Below are 16,999 nucleotides of genomic sequence, written 5' to 3' on the forward strand. Positions count from 1 at the left end.
AGGGATTTGACCCAAACCAAGTCCTGACCCAAATTTCGTATGTACCAGCTAGACGTTCATGAAGTATGAGTACCATACCGTGGGGGGTTTGGGACTGGGGGCTTTGAACATTTGCAACACCCCACGGAGCTAACACAAAGTCAATGGGAGCTGTTCCATTTTTTGTCTTAAGTCCAAAACAAAATTGGCATATCTGGCATGTGTTCCGGGCCCCGTGCGCCAAGGAAAATAGGGATTTGACCCAAACTAAGTCCTGACCCAAATTTCGTATGTACCAGCTAGACGTTCATGAAGTATGAGTACCATACCGTGGGGGGCTTGGGACTGGGGGCTTGGGACTGGGGGCTCTCAACATTTGCAACACCCCACGGAGCTAACACAAAGTCAATGGGAGCTGTTTCATTTTTTTTTCTAAGTCTAAAACAAAATTGGCATATCTGGCATGTGTTCCGGGCCCCTTGCGCCAAGGAAAATAGGGATTTGACCCAAACTAAGTCCTGACCCAAATTTCGTATGTACCAGTTGGACGTTCATGAAGTTTGAGTACCATACCGTGGGGGGCTTGGGACTGGGGGCCTTGAACATTTGCAACACCCCACGGAGCTAACACAAAGTCAATGGGAGCTGTTTCATTTTTTGTCTAAGTCCAAAACAAAATTGGCATATCTGGCATGTGTTCCGGGCCCTGTGCGCCAAGGAAAATAGGGATTTGACCCAAACTAAGTCCTGACCCAAATTTCGTATGTACCAGCTAGACGTTCATGAAGTATGAGTACCATACCGTGGGGGGCTTGGGACTGGGGGCTTGGGACTGGGGGCTCTCAACATTTGCAACACCCCACGGAGCTAACACAAAGTCAATGGGAGCTGTTTCATTTTTTTTTCTAAGTCTAAAACAAAATTGGCATATCTGGCATGTGTTCCGGGCCCCTTGCGCCAAGGAAAATAGGGATTTGACCCAAACTAAGTCCTGACCCAAATTTCGTATGTACCAGTTGGACGTTCATGAAGTTTGAGTACCATACCGTGGGGGGCTTGGGACTGGGGGCCTTGAACATTTGCAACACCCCACGGAGCTAACACAAAGTCAATGGGAGCTGTTTCATTTTTTGTCTAAGTCCAAAACAAAATTGGCATATCTGGCATGTGTTCCGGGCCCTGTGCGCCAAGGAAAATAGGGATTTGACCCAAACTAAGTCCTGACCCAAATTTCGTATGTACCAGCTAGACGTTCATGAAGTATGAGTACCATACCGTGGGGGGCTTGGGACTGGGGGCTTGGGACTGGGGGCTCTCAACATTTGCAACACCCCACGGAGCTAACACAAAGTCAATGGGAGCTGTTTCATTTTTTGTCTAAGTCCAAAACAAAATTGGCATATCTGGCATGTGTTCCGGGCCCCGTGCGCCAAGGAAAATAGGGATTTGACCCAAACTAAGTCCTGACCCAAATTTCGTATGTACCAGTTGGACGTTCATGAAGTTTGAGTACCATACCGTGGGGGGCTTGGGACTGGGGGCCTTGAACATTTGCAACACCCCACGGAGCTAACACAAAGTCAATGGGAGCTGTTCCATTTTTTGTCTAAGTCCAAAACAAAATTGGCATATCTGGCATGTGTTCCGGGCCCTGTGCGCCAAGGAAAATAGGGATTTGACCCAAACCAAGTCCTGACCCAAATTTCGTATGTACCAGCTAGACGTTCATGAAGTATGAGTACCATACCGTGGGGATCTTGGGACTGGGGGATTTCAACATTTGCAACACCCCACGGAGCTAACACAAAGTCAATGGGAGCTGTTTCATTTTTTGTCTAAGTCCAAAACAAAATTGGCATATCTGGCATGTGTTCCGGGCCCCGTGCGCCAAGGAAAATAGGGATTTGACCCAAACGAAGTCCTGAAACAAATTTCGTGTATACCAGCTAGGTGTTCATGAAGTTTGAGTACCATACCGTGGGGGGCTTGGGACTGGGGGCCTTGAACATTTGCAACACCCCACGGAGCTAACACAAAGTCAATGGGAGCTGTTTCATTTTTTGTCTAAGTCCAAAACAAAATTGGCATATCTGGCATGTGTTCCGGGCCCTGTGCGCCAAGGAAAATAGGGATTTGACCCAAACCAAGTCCTGACCCAAATTTCGTATGTACCAGCTAGACGTTCATGAAGTATGAGTACCATACCGTGGGGGGTTTGGGACTGGGGGCTTTGAACATTTGCAACACCCCACGGAGCTAACACAAAGTCAATGGGAGCTGTTCCATTTTTTGTCTTAAGTCCAAAACAAAATTGGCATATCTGGCATGTGTTCCGGGCCCCGTGCGCCAAGGAAAATAGGGATTTGACCCAAACTAAGTCCTGACCCAAATTTCGTATGTACCAGCTAGACGTTCATGAAGTATGAGTACCATACCGTGGGGGGCTTGGGACTGGGGGCTTGGGACTGGGGGCTCTCAACATTTGCAACACCCCACGGAGCTAACACAAAGTCAATGGGAGCTGTTTCATTTTTTTTTCTAAGTCTAAAACAAAATTGGCATATCTGGCATGTGTTCCGGGCCCTGTGCGCCAAGGAAAATAGGGATTTGACCCAAACTAAGTCCTGACCCAAATTTCGTATGTACCAGTTGGACGTTCATGAAGTTTGAGTACCATACCGTGGGGGGCTTGGGACTGGGGGCCTTGAACATTTGCAACACCCCACGGAGCTAACACAAAGTCAATGGGAGCTGTTTCATTTTTTGTCTAAGTCCAAAACAAAATTGGCATATCTGGCATGTGTTCCGGGCCCTGTGCGCCAAGGAAAATAGGGATTTGACCCAAACTAAGTCCTGACCCAAATTTCGTATGTACCAGCTAGACGTTCATGAAGTATGAGTACCATACCGTGGGGGGCTTGGGACTGGGGGCTTGGGACTGGGGGCTCTCAACATTTGCAACACCCCACGGAGCTAACACAAAGTCAATGGGAGCTGTTTCATTTTTTTTTCTAAGTCTAAAACAAAATTGGCATATCTGGCATGTGTTCCGGGCCCCTTGCGCCAAGGAAAATAGGGATTTGACCCAAACTAAGTCCTGACCCAAATTTCGTATGTACCAGTTGGACGTTCATGAAGTTTGAGTACCATACCGTGGGGGGCTTGGGACTGGGGGCCTTGAACATTTGCAACACCCCACGGAGCTAACACAAAGTCAATGGGAGCTGTTTCATTTTTTGTCTAAGTCCAAAACAAAATTGGCATATCTGGCATGTGTTCCGGGCCCTGTGCGCCAAGGAAAATAGGGATTTGACCCAAACTAAGTCCTGACCCAAATTTCGTATGTACCAGCTAGACGTTCATGAAGTATGAGTACCATACCGTGGGGGGCTTGGGACTGGGGGCTTGGGACTGGGGGCTCTCAACATTTGCAACACCCCACGGAGCTAACACAAAGTCAATGGGAGCTGTTTCATTTTTTGTCTAAGTCCAAAACAAAATTGGCATATCTGGCATGTGTTCCGGGCCCCGTGCGCCAAGGAAAATAGGGATTTGACCCAAACTAAGTCCTGACCCAAATTTCGTATGTACCAGTTGGACGTTCATGAAGTTTGAGTACCATACCGTGGGGGGCTTGGGACTGGGGGCCTTGAACATTTGCAACACCCCACGGAGCTAACACAAAGTCAATGGGAGCTGTTCCATTTTTTGTCTAAGTCCAAAACAAAATTGGCATATCTGGCATGTGTTCCGGGCCCTGTGCGCCAAGGAAAATAGGGATTTGACCCAAACCAAGTCCTGACCCAAATTTCGTATGTACCAGCTAGACGTTCATGAAGTATGAGTACCATACCGTGGGGATCTTGGGACTGGGGGATTTCAACATTTGCAACACCCCACGGAGCTAACACAAAGTCAATGGGAGCTGTTTCATTTTTTGTCTAAGTCCAAAACAAAATTGGCATATCTGGCATGTGTTCCGGGCCCCGTGCGCCAAGGAAAATAGGGATTTGACCCAAACGAAGTCCTGACCCAAATTTCGTGTATACCAGCTAGGTGTTCATGAAGTTTGAGTACCATACCGTGGGGGGCTTGGGACTGGGGGCCTTGAACATTTGCAACACCCCACGGAGCTAACACAAAGTCAATGGGAGCTGTTTCATTTTTTGTCTAAGTCCAAAACAAAATTGGCATATCTGGCATGTGTTCCGGGCCCTGTGCGCCAAGGAAAATAGGGATTTGACCCAAACCAAGTCCTGACCCAAATTTCGTATGTACCAGCTAGACGTTCATGAAGTATGAGTACCATACCGTGGGGGGTTTGGGACTGGGGGCTTTGAACATTTGCAACACCCCACGGAGCTAACACAAAGTCAATGGGAGCTGTTCCATTTTTTGTCTTAAGTCCAAAACAAAATTGGCATATCTGGCATGTGTTCCGGGCCCCGTGCGCCAAGGAAAATAGGGATTTGACCCAAACTAAGTCCTGACCCAAATTTCGTATGTACCAGCTAGACGTTCATGAAGTATGAGTACCATACCGTGGGGGGCTTGGGACTGGGGGCTTGGGACTGGGGGCTCTCAACATTTGCAACACCCCACGGAGCTAACACAAAGTCAATGGGAGCTGTTTCATTTTTTTTTCTAAGTCTAAAACAAAATTGGCATATCTGGCATGTGTTCCGGGCCCCTTGCGCCAAGGAAAATAGGGATTTGACCCAAACTAAGTCCTGACCCAAATTTCGTATGTACCAGTTGGACGTTCATGAAGTTTGAGTACCATACCGTGGGGGGCTTGGGACTGGGGGCCTTGAACATTTGCAACACCCCACGGAGCTAACACAAAGTCAATGGGAGCTGTTTCATTTTTTGTCTAAGTCCAAAACAAAATTGGCATATCTGGCATGTGTTCCGGGCCCTGTGCGCCAAGGAAAATAGGGATTTGACCCAAACTAAGTCCTGACCCAAATTTCGTATGTACCAGCTAGACGTTCATGAAGTATGAGTACCATACCGTGGGGGGCTTGGGACTGGGGGCTTGGGACTGGGGGCTCTCAACATTTGCAACACCCCACGGAGCTAACACAAAGTCAATGGGAGCTGTTTCATTTTTTGTCTAAGTCCAAAACAAAATTGGCATATCTGGCATGTGTTCCGGGCCCCGTGCGCCAAGGAAAATAGGGATTTGACCCAAACTAAGTCCTGACCCAAATTTCGTATGTACCAGTTGGACGTTCATGAAGTTTGAGTACCATACCGTGGGGGGCTTGGGACTGGGGGCCTTGAACATTTGCAACACCCCACGGAGCTAACACAAAGTCAATGGGAGCTGTTCCATTTTTTGTCTAAGTCCAAAACAAAATTGGCATATCTGGCATGTGTTCCGGGCCCCGTGCGCCAAGGAAAATAGGGATTTGACCCAAACTAAGTCCTGACCCAAATTTCGTATGTACCAGCTAGACGTTCATGAAGTATGAGTACCATACCGTGGGGGGTTTGGGACTGGGGGCTTTGAACATTTGCAACACCCCACGGAGCTAACACAAAGTCAATGGGAGCTGTTTCATTTTTTTGTCTAAGTCCAAAACAAAATTGGCATATCTGGCATGTGTTCCGGGCCCTGTGCGCCAAGGAAAATAGGGATTTGACCCAAACTAAGTCCTGACCCAAATTTCGTATGTACCAGCTAGACGTTCATGAAGTATGAGTACCATACCGTGGGGGGCTTGGGACTGGGGGCTTGGGACTGGGGGCTCTCAACATTTGCAACACCCCACGGAGCTAACACAAAGTCAATGGGAGCTGTTTCATTTTTTTTTCTAAGTCTAAAACAAAATTGGCATATCTGGCATGTGTTCCGGGCCCCTTGCGCCAAGGAAAATAGGGATTTGACCCAAACTAAGTCCTGACCCAAATTTCGTATGTACCAGTTGGACGTTCATGAAGTTTGAGTACCATACCGTGGGGGGCTTGGGACTGGGGGCCTTGAACATTTGCAACACCCCACGGAGCTAACACAAAGTCAATGGGAGCTGTTTCATTTTTTGTCTAAGTCCAAAACAAAATTGGCATATCTGGCATGTGTTCCGGGCCCCGTGCGCCAAGGAAAATAGGGATTTGACTCAAACTAAGTCCTGACCCAAATTTCGTATGTACCAGTTGGACGTTCATGAAGTTTGAGTACCATACCGTGGGGGGCTTGGGACTGGGGGCCTTGAACATTTGCAACACCCCACGGAGCTAACACAAAGTCAATGGGAGCTGTTCCATTTTTTGTCTTAAGTCCAAAACAAAATTGGCATATCTGGCATGTGTTCCGGGCCCCGTGCGCCAAGGAAAATAGGGATTTGACCCAAACTAAGTCCTGACCCAAACGTATGTACCAGCTAGACGTTCATGAAGTATGAGTACCATACCGTGGGGGGCTTGGGACTGGGGGCTTTGAACATTTGCAACACCCCACGGAGCTAACACAAAGTCAATGGGAGCTGTTTCATTTTTTGTCTAAGTCCAAAACAAAATTGGCATATCTGGCATGTGTTCCGAGCCCCGTGCGCCAAGGAAAATAGGGATTTGACCCAAACTAAGTCCTGACCCAAATTTCGTGTATACCAGCTAGGTGTTCATGAAGTTTGAGTACCATACCGTGGGGGGCTTGGGACTGGGGGCCTTGAACATTTGCAACACCCCACGGAGCTAACACAAAGTCAATGGGAGCTGTTTCATTTTTTTGTCTAAGTCCAAAACAAAATTGGCATATCTGGCATGTGTTCCGGGCCCCGTGTGCCAAGGAAAATAGGGATTTGACCCAAACGAAGTCCTGACCCAAATTTCGTGTATACCAGCTAGGTGTTCATGAAGTTTGAGTACCATACCGTGGGGGGCTTGGGACTGGGGGCCTTGAACATTTGCAACACCCCACGGAGCTAACACAAAGTCAATGGGAGCTGTTTCATTTTTTTGTCTAAGTCCAAAACAAAATTGGCATATCTGGCATGTGTTCCGGGCCCCGTGCGCCAAGGAAAATAGGGATTTGACCCAAACGAAGTCCTGACCCAAATTTCGTGTATACCAGCTAGGTGTTCATGAAGTTTGAGTACCATACCGTGGGGGGCTTGGGACTGGGGGCCTTGAACATTTGCAACACCCCACGGAGCTAACACAAAGTCAATGGGAGCTGTTTCATTTTTTTGTCTAAGTCCAAAACAAAATTGGCATATCTGGCATGTGTTCCGGGCCCTGTGCGCCAAGGAAAATAGGGATTTGACCCAAACCAAGTCCTGACCCAAATTTCGTATGTACCAGCTAGACGTTCATGAAGTATGAGTACCATACCGTGGGGATCTTGGGACTGGGGGATTTCAACATTTGCAACACCCCACGGAGCTAACACAAAGTCAATGGGAGCTGTTTCATTTTTTGTCTAAGTCCAAAACAAAATTGGCATATCTGGCATGTGTTCCGGGCCCTGTGCGCCAAGGAAAATAGGGATTTGACCCAAACCAAGTCCTGACCCAAATTTCGTATGTACCAGCTAGACGTTCATGAAGTATGAGTACCATACCGTGGGGGGTTTGGGACTGGGGGCTTTGAACATTTGCAACACCCCACGGAGCTAACACAAAGTCAATGGGAGCTGTTCCATTTTTTGTCTTAAGTCCAAAACAAAATTGGCATATCTGGCATGTGTTCCGGGCCCCGTGCGCCAAGGAAAATAGGGATTTGACCCAAACTAAGTCCTGACCCAAATTTCGTATGTACCAGCTAGACGTTCATGAAGTATGAGTACCATACCGTGGGGGGCTTGGGACTGGGGGCTTGGGACTGGGGGCTCTCAACATTTGCAACACCCCACGGAGCTAACACAAAGTCAATGGGAGCTGTTTCATTTTTTTTTCTAAGTCTAAAACAAAATTGGCATATCTGGCATGTGTTCCGGGCCCCTTGCGCCAAGGAAAATAGGGATTTGACCCAAACTAAGTCCTGACCCAAATTTCGTATGTACCAGTTGGACGTTCATGAAGTTTGAGTACCATACCGTGGGGGGCTTGGGACTGGGGGCCTTGAACATTTGCAACACCCCACGGAGCTAACACAAAGTCAATGGGAGCTGTTTCATTTTTTGTCTAAGTCCAAAACAAAATTGGCATATCTGGCATGTGTTCCGGGCCCTGTGCGCCAAGGAAAATAGGGATTTGACCCAAACTAAGTCCTGACCCAAATTTCGTATGTACCAGCTAGACGTTCATGAAGTATGAGTACCATACCGTGGGGGGCTTGGGACTGGGGGCTTGGGACTGGGGGCTCTCAACATTTGCAACACCCCACGGAGCTAACACAAAGTCAATGGGAGCTGTTTCATTTTTTGTCTAAGTCCAAAACAAAATTGGCATATCTGGCATGTGTTCCGGGCCCCGTGCGCCAAGGAAAATAGGGATTTGACCCAAACTAAGTCCTGACCCAAATTTCGTATGTACCAGTTGGACGTTCATGAAGTTTGAGTACCATACCGTGGGGGGCTTGGGACTGGGGGCCTTGAACATTTGCAACACCCCACGGAGCTAACACAAAGTCAATGGGAGCTGTTCCATTTTTTGTCTAAGTCCAAAACAAAATTGGCATATCTGGCATGTGTTCCGGGCCCCGTGCGCCAAGGAAAATAGGGATTTGACCCAAACTAAGTCCTGACCCAAATTTCGTATGTACCAGCTAGACGTTCATGAAGTATGAGTACCATACCGTGGGGGGTTTGGGACTGGGGGCTTTGAACATTTGCAACACCCCACGGAGCTAACACAAAGTCAATGGGAGCTGTTTCATTTTTTTGTCTAAGTCCAAAACAAAATTGGCATATCTGGCATGTGTTCCGGGCCCTGTGCGCCAAGGAAAATAGGGATTTGACCCAAACTAAGTCCTGACCCAAATTTCGTATGTACCAGCTAGACGTTCATGAAGTATGAGTACCATACCGTGGGGGGCTTGGGACTGGGGGCTTGGGACTGGGGGCTCTCAACATTTGCAACACCCCACGGAGCTAACACAAAGTCAATGGGAGCTGTTTCATTTTTTTTTCTAAGTCTAAAACAAAATTGGCATATCTGGCATGTGTTCCGGGCCCCTTGCGCCAAGGAAAATAGGGATTTGACCCAAACTAAGTCCTGACCCAAATTTCGTATGTACCAGTTGGACGTTCATGAAGTTTGAGTACCATACCGTGGGGGGCTTGGGACTGGGGGCCTTGAACATTTGCAACACCCCACGGAGCTAACACAAAGTCAATGGGAGCTGTTTCATTTTTTGTCTAAGTCCAAAACAAAATTGGCATATCTGGCATGTGTTCCGGGCCCCGTGCGCCAAGGAAAATAGGGATTTGACCCAAACTAAGTCCTGACCCAAATTTCGTATGTACCAGTTGGACGTTCATGAAGTTTGAGTACCATACCGTGGGGGGCTTGGGACTGGGGGCCTTGAACATTTGCAACACCCCACGGAGCTAACACAAAGTCAATGGGAGCTGTTCCATTTTTTGTCTTAAGTCCAAAACAAAATTGGCATATCTGGCATGTGTTCCGGGCCCCGTGCGCCAAGGAAAATAGGGATTTGACCCAAACTAAGTCCTGAACCAAATTTCGTATGTACCAGCTAGACGTTCATGAAGTATGAGTACCATACCGTGGGGGGCTTGGGACTGGGGGCTTTGAACATTTGCAACACCCCACGGAGCTAACACAAAGTCAATGGGAGCTGTTTCATTTTTTGTCTAAGTCCAAAACAAAATTGGCATATCTGGCATGTGTTCCGAGCCCCGTGCGCCAAGGAAAATAGGGATTTGACCCAAACGAAGTCCTGACCCAAATTTCGTGTATACCAGCTAGGTGTTCATGAAGTTTGAGTACCATACCGTGGGGGGCTTGGGACTGGGGGCCTTGAACATTTGCAACACCCCACGGAGCTAACACAAAGTCAATGGGAGCTGTTTCATTTTTTTGTCTAAGTCCAAAACAAAATTGGCATATCTGGCATGTGTTCCGGGCCCCGTGTGCCAAGGAAAATAGGGATTTGACCCAAACTAACACAAATTTTTTAATGATACTAACGCACTACACAGATCTCGGACTTAGTTTATTATCGCAGAGATTTAACCCTCGTGAGCGCTATAACCCCCTCTCCAAAAGATACAGAACCGATTATAATGCTTAAAGTATTTGTCCAAACATTGTTTAACTCATTCACACTACTTGGAGTTCTAGACTAAGCTCGTACTGTAGTTCTTGCAATACAACTACAAGTAGGCCTCGGCTAGTGTACTCAGTAGTATTACTATTAGGGCCTAGGCTAGGCCTATGCTATAATACACAAAAAATACTGTGATGCCTCAGTGGAACGCACTCCCACCTGATCTAAAATCAGCACCAAACACTGCCTCCTTCAAGTTAATGCTGGGAAGTCAGCAGCACCATTAGCCAGCTTGGAGGACTGCACGTCAACAGCCACATCAGGGGCGATTTGTGCAGTATTACACCAAGACCAAGACCTAGATGCGCATGGCTACAAATTTCGTGGATGCAAAAAATAAACAAAGGCATAGAACCTAGCCTATATCTAAGCTTCCTCAGCATTTAAATCGTTTAGGCCTAACATTTTAAGTAATCTTAACTAACGTTTCGACTATGCTTCGCCTAGTATTAGTAAGTTTGTCAAACCTGAAACGAAACAAGGATTGGAGTGATGTGAATGTGATACAGGGCAAGCCTAGGCTAGATCGCAGGCACTCGTAACGTTATGTAGGAGTATCGTATATAAACTCCGTGTTTATATCACTGATCTGTACACTAACAGTGTACAGTTCAGTGGTTTATATACTATACACCTACATAACTTTACGAGTGCATATGGGCTAGAAAGCGTAGCCTAGTTCTAACTAGAAGTTTTAGGCTACATAGCGTAGTGCTCACCTCTTCAATCAAAAGTCTCTTTTGTACCGTTCTACTTGATCAAAAGGCCGAGACACAAATAAGGGCATTTAATTCCAATTTTAACTTGATAGCGACCAAATCTTTAGACCAAGGCAAAGTGTTTACAACGATCTGGCTGAAGTTGGCGAACAGTAAGAGCGACCAATAAGGGCGACCAAAAAATGCTAGAAAGTGCAAATGATACTATGGAGTTGTCTAGTGGCCTTCGTAATGGGCCATGTGGCAAAAATGATGTGTTTAAAGCAAATTGAATGATCGAATGCTTTCAATCGATTGCAATTAGGAGGGAAAGACAGGCTTTTGTGACGTTCCATGCATTAAATAATTTATTATAAGAGATTCAAACCCGACAAACTCGTAATTATGGAACGGGGTATAAAATATCCCCAAAGTCAGGGTATGGCCTAACTCATTATCGTGGTAAAGCAAAATTATAGCTCTTAAAATATCAGACCTGCCCCGAACATCAGCGAAAAGCGTAAGTTTAGAGTAAAAGATAACATATTTGGAAACAAAGATTAATGGGAAACATGAAGAAGGGTGGGGTGAACGTTAAAGCTGACATTACACTCTACCAAAGTATGTCAACAACCGTGAGGGACGATGTCGGGCAGGGGGTTATTAACAATTAACTCGGCAACTGAAAGTAAAACGTAGCATATATATACTGTTATTCAAAACCACATCTGGCAAACAAATCAAATCTGTAACTCAGTATCATTGGGGAGCAAAAACGTAGCTGACGTCACCAGCTATCACCCCATACCAACAAAACCTCGGGGGACGGTATCAATTAAGGTATTATAACACCCAAACTCAACGCAAAGTCGCATATACAGTTTATATACGTTTTTTCAACACGATTTTTGACTAACAAATCAAATCTGTAACTCAGTATCATTGGGGTCCCCATGGTAGCTGACGTCACCCTCTACCACCCCATACCAACAAACCTCGGGGGACGGTATGATTTAGGGTGTTATTAACACCCAAACTCGACGAAAAGTATCATCTACAGTTTAAATACGGTTTTTCAACACGATTTTTGGCTAACAAATCAAATCTGTAACTCAGTATCATTGGGGTCCCCATGGTAGCTGACGTCACCCTCTATCACCCCATACCAACAAACCTCGGGGGACGGTATCATTTAGGGTGTTATTAACACCCAAACTCGACGCAAAGTCTCATTTACAGTTTATATACGGTTTTTCAACACGATTTTTGGCTAACAAATCAAATCTATAACTCAGTATCATTGGGGTCCTCAAAGTAGCTGACGTCACCAGCAATCACCCCATACCAACAAACCTCGGGGGACGGTATCATTTAAGGTGTTATTAACACCCAAACTCAACGAAAAGTCTCATTTACAGTTTATATACGGTTCTTCAACATGATTTTTGACTAACAAATCAAATTTGTAACTCAGTATCATCGGGGAGCAAAAACGTAGCTGACGTCACCAGCTATCACCCCATACCAACAAACCTCGCGGGACGGTATCATTTAAGGTGTTATTAACACCCAAACTCGAAGAAAAGTATCATCTACAGTTTAAATACGGTTTTTCAACACGATTTTTGGCTAACAAGTCAAATCTGTAACTCAGTATCATTGGGGTCCCCATGGTAGCTGACGTCACCCTCTATCACCTCATACCAACAAACCTCGGGGGACGGTATCATTTAAGGTGTTATTAACACCCAAACTCAACGAAAAGTATCATCTACAGTTTAAATACGGTTTTTCAACATGATTTTTTGGCTAAAAAATCAAATCTGTAACTCAGTATCATTGGGGTCCCCATGGTAGCTGACGTCACCCTCTACCACCCCATACCAACAAACCTCGGGGGACGGTATCATTTAGGGTGTTATTAACACCCAAACTCGACGAAAAGTATCATCTACAGTTTAAATACGGTTTTTCAACACGATTTTTGGCTAACAAATCAAATCTGTAACTCAGTATCATTGGGGTCCCCAAAGTAGCTGACGTCACCAGCTATCACCCCATACCAACAAACCTCTTGGGAAGGTATCATATAAGGTGTTATTAACACCCAAACTCAACGCAAAGTCTCATTTACAGTTTATATACGGTTTTTCAACATGATTTTTGACTAACAAATCAAATCTGTAACTCAGTATCATCGGGGAGCAAAAACGTAGCTGACGTCACCAGCTATCACCCCATACCAACAAACCTTGGGGGACGGTATCATTTAAGGTGTTATTAACACCCAAACTCGACGAAAAGTCTCATTTACAGTTTACATACGGTTTTTCAACATGATTTTTGACTAACAAATCAAATCTGTAACTCAGTATCATCGGGGAGCAAAAACGTAGCTGACGTCACCAGCTATCACCCCATACCAACAAACCTCTTGGGACGGTATCATTTAAGGTGTTATTAACACCCAAACTCAACGCAAAGTCTCATTTACAGTTTATATACGGTTCTTCAACATGATTTTTGACTAACAAATCAAATTTGTAACTCAGTATCATCGGAGAGCAAAAACGTAGCTGACGTCACCAGCTATCACCCCATACCAACAAACCTCGCGGGACGGTATCATTTAAGGTGTTATTAACACCCAAACTCGAAGAAAAGTATCATCTACAGTTTAAATACGGTGTTTCAACATGATTTTTTGGCTAACAAATCAAATCTGTAACTCAGTATCATTGGGGTCCCCATGGTAGCTGACGTCACCCTCTACCACCCCATACCAACAAACCTCGGGGGACGGTATGATTTAGGGTGTTATGAACACCCAAACTCGACGAAAAGTATCATCTACAGTTTAAATACGGTTTTTCAACACGATTTTTGGCTAACAAATCAAATCTGTAACTCAGTATCATTGGGGTCCCCAAAGTAGCTGACGTCACCAGCTATCACCCCATACCAACAAACCTCTTGGGAAGGTATCATATAAGGTGTTATTAACACCCAAACTCAACGCAAAGTCTCATTTACAGTTTATATACGGTTTTTCAACATGATTTTTGACTAACAAATCAAATCTGTAACTCAGTATCATCGGGGAGCAAAAACGTAGCTGACGTCACCAGCTATCACCCCATACCAACAAACCTTGGGGGAAGGTATCATTTAAGGTGTTATTAACACCCAAACTCGACGAAAAGTCTCATTTACAGTTTATATACGGTTTTTCAACATGATTTTTGACTAACAAATCAAATCTGTAACTCAGTATCATCGGAGAGCAAAAACGTAGCTGACGTCACCAGCTATCACCCCATACCAACAAACCTCTTGGGACGGTATCATTTAAGGTGTTATTAACACCCAAACTCAACGCAAAGTCTCATTTACAGTTTATATACGGTTCTTCAACATGATTTTTGACTAACAAATCAAATTTGTAACTCAGTATCATCGGAGAGCAAAAACGTAGCTGACGTCACCCTCTACCACCCCATACCAACAAACCTCGGGGGACGGTATGATTTAGGGTGTTATGAACACCCAAACTCGACGAAAAGTATCATCTACAGTTTAAATACGGTTTTTCAACACGATTTTTGGCTAACAAGTCAAATCTGTAACTCAGTATCATTGGGGTCCCCATGGTAGCTGACGTCACCCTCTATCACCTCATACCAACAAACCTCGGGGGACGGTATCATTTAAGGTGTTATTAACACCCAAACTCGACGAAAAGTATCATCTACAGTTTAAATACGGTTTTTCAACATGATTTTTTGGCTAAAAAATCAAATCTGTAACTCAGTATCATTGGGGTCCCCATGGTAGCTGACGTCACCCTCTACCACCCCATACCAACAAACCTCGGGGGACGGTATGATTTAAGGTGTTATTAACACCCAAACTCGAAGAAAAGTATCATCTACAGTTTAAATACGGTTTTTCAACACGATTTTTGGCTAACAAATCAAATCTGTAACTCAGTATCATTGGGGTCCCCATGGTAGCTGACGTCACCCTCTATCACCCCATACCATTAAACCTCGGGGGACGGTATCATTTAAGGTGTTATTAACACCCAAACTCGACGCAAAGTCGCATTTACAGTTTATATACGGTTTTTCAACACGATTTTTGGCTAACAAATCTGTAACTCAGTATCATCGGGGAGCAAAAACGTAGCTGACGTCACCAGCTATCACCCCATACCAACAAACCTCGCGGGACGGTATCATTTAAGGTGTTATTAACACCCAAACTCGACGAAAAGTATCATCTACAGTTTAAATACGGTTTTTCAACATGATTTTTGACTAACAAATCAAATATGTAACTCAGTATCATTGAGGTCCCCAAAGTAGCTGACGTCACCAGCTATCACCCCATGCCAACAAAAATCGGGGGACGGTATCATTTAGGGTGTTAACACCCAAACTCGAGGCAAAGTCGCATCTACCGTTAGTATACGGTTTTTCAACACAGTTTTTGGCTTACAAATCAATCTTACTTTTGGAATTTGTCATTAAAATTAAAACCTGCAGGGTTCTCGCCCGCTTTTTTGTCAAACCGGGTGGTCTCAAGTGCCGATGATCAATTCGGATGCCACAGGTATCCGCGCGATCGCGTAGCGTAGCGATCGCACTCTCGGCGTGTGGTCAAGGGGCAAAGTTCGTTGTGTGGGTCCAGGGGGCTAAGCCCCCGGAAGCTCCACGATTTTCGTCTTTTCTAAGTAGGCAAACTGCTTGAAATTGACTTTTTCGAGCTATGATTTATAAATGCTCAAATATTTTTCAATAACTTAGAGTTATACATGACTGCCGAATAATAAAGACAAAACAAACTGGTCTTGGTGATTCTTCCAGCAGCCAAGCCACTTGAAATTCGCGCTACTTTACAAAGCTATGATTTCTTAAATTTTCAAATGTATGGCAATAACCTGGACATTGCTGTTAGTTATACTCTACAGTATAAAGAAAAATAGTCAGCTGACCATTGACTACAGTCACATTACATAAACTGCTACATAAACTGAATGACTATTTTTTTTTTTTTGTGTGTGTCACGGTGATTCAGTTGTGACTTCATTTTTTCCTGCCCTGGTTTAGGTTATGTACGATGTTTAAATACAAACATTCTGGCATCTCTCAGTACCCAGAAAACACAAACTTCGTTCGCAACATTTTGCTGTGTAAAAGCAGGGATCGTTTGTGTCGCGATATCACTATACTGAAGCGCTTACGTGATACCTGGAATGTGTTATTTGCCGTGGTTGCAGTTGGGAATAGGAAGAGTGAACTGAAAAGTGTGAATATTTAGTCGATGGTTTTATTCACATTAAAAATGTCAAAATGTTTCAGTAGTACTTGCTAACGTTGATTATTTATAACAGCTATAAAACCAGGCACCCAACTTTCAAACAGCTAGGGCGCACAACTTTCGAACCGATCGGCGAGAGCCAAAATCAAATTCAAACCTGGAGCCCCGCCCGGTTAAATCGGACTGGCGAGAACCCTGGCGTTATTACCTGGTTAATACATATTCAAAACTCATGAAGGGCAACTTCAGAACATGGAACAAGAGTGATCATCACAACATGGGATAAATAACCTTATCATGCATGGATACAAATCTACTAATTGAATTAGTGCTCCTGCTTTTGTATTTTTGATGGTGAGTGTATCTTATCAGATCTGTATTCAGCAGTTGTTAGATCTGTGGTAGAGAAACATTATCATTGGTTGAGTGCACTTTAAAGGGAACACGCATACACCCTCTGTTCATTATATGACGTTTGTAACTTAAAAAATACAACTTGATCGATTCATATCCAATATATGTCTTCTGAAACATCACGAGGGTACCTTTGTTGGAACATAAAAGGAGATTGAAGAATTGAGCCGACGATAGAAAACAAGATTTAGGTAACTGAATGCCTGTTGATTATGCCCTTTAAAGGAATTGGTTAACGGTATAGTACGGATTAAACCGATAGTGACTGAAACAAAAAACTTGAGGTTTCATCGGTTGTTGATTACACAGACTTGTGTAGGTACGTTTTGTTGACCTGGATTCAGGTCTCT

At 44.7% G+C, this 16,999-nt stretch overlaps 1 protein-coding gene across 2 annotated transcripts in view; it reads right to left on the reverse strand.

Annotated features, from left to right (window-relative positions):
• LOC139968654 (uncharacterized) overlaps positions 1-11,067 on the reverse strand; it is a 39,447-nt gene extending 28,380 nt beyond the window's left edge. Inside the window, exon 1 of one of the 2 annotated variants that reach the window (XM_071972905.1) lies at positions 10,935-11,067. The gene's annotated coding sequence lies outside the window, so the exon portion shown is untranslated. Of the gene's footprint in view, positions 1-10,682; positions 10,773-10,934 lie in introns of those variants that run through there. The other variant, XM_071972906.1, reaches the window with a different exon arrangement.
• Between the last annotated feature and the right edge of the window lie 5,932 nt (positions 11,068-16,999).

Source organism: Apostichopus japonicus, chromosome 6 (genome assembly GCF_037975245.1).
Source record: "Apostichopus japonicus isolate 1M-3 chromosome 6, ASM3797524v1, whole genome shotgun sequence".
Lineage (NCBI taxonomy): Eukaryota > Metazoa > Echinodermata > Holothuroidea > Aspidochirotida > Stichopodidae > Apostichopus > Apostichopus japonicus.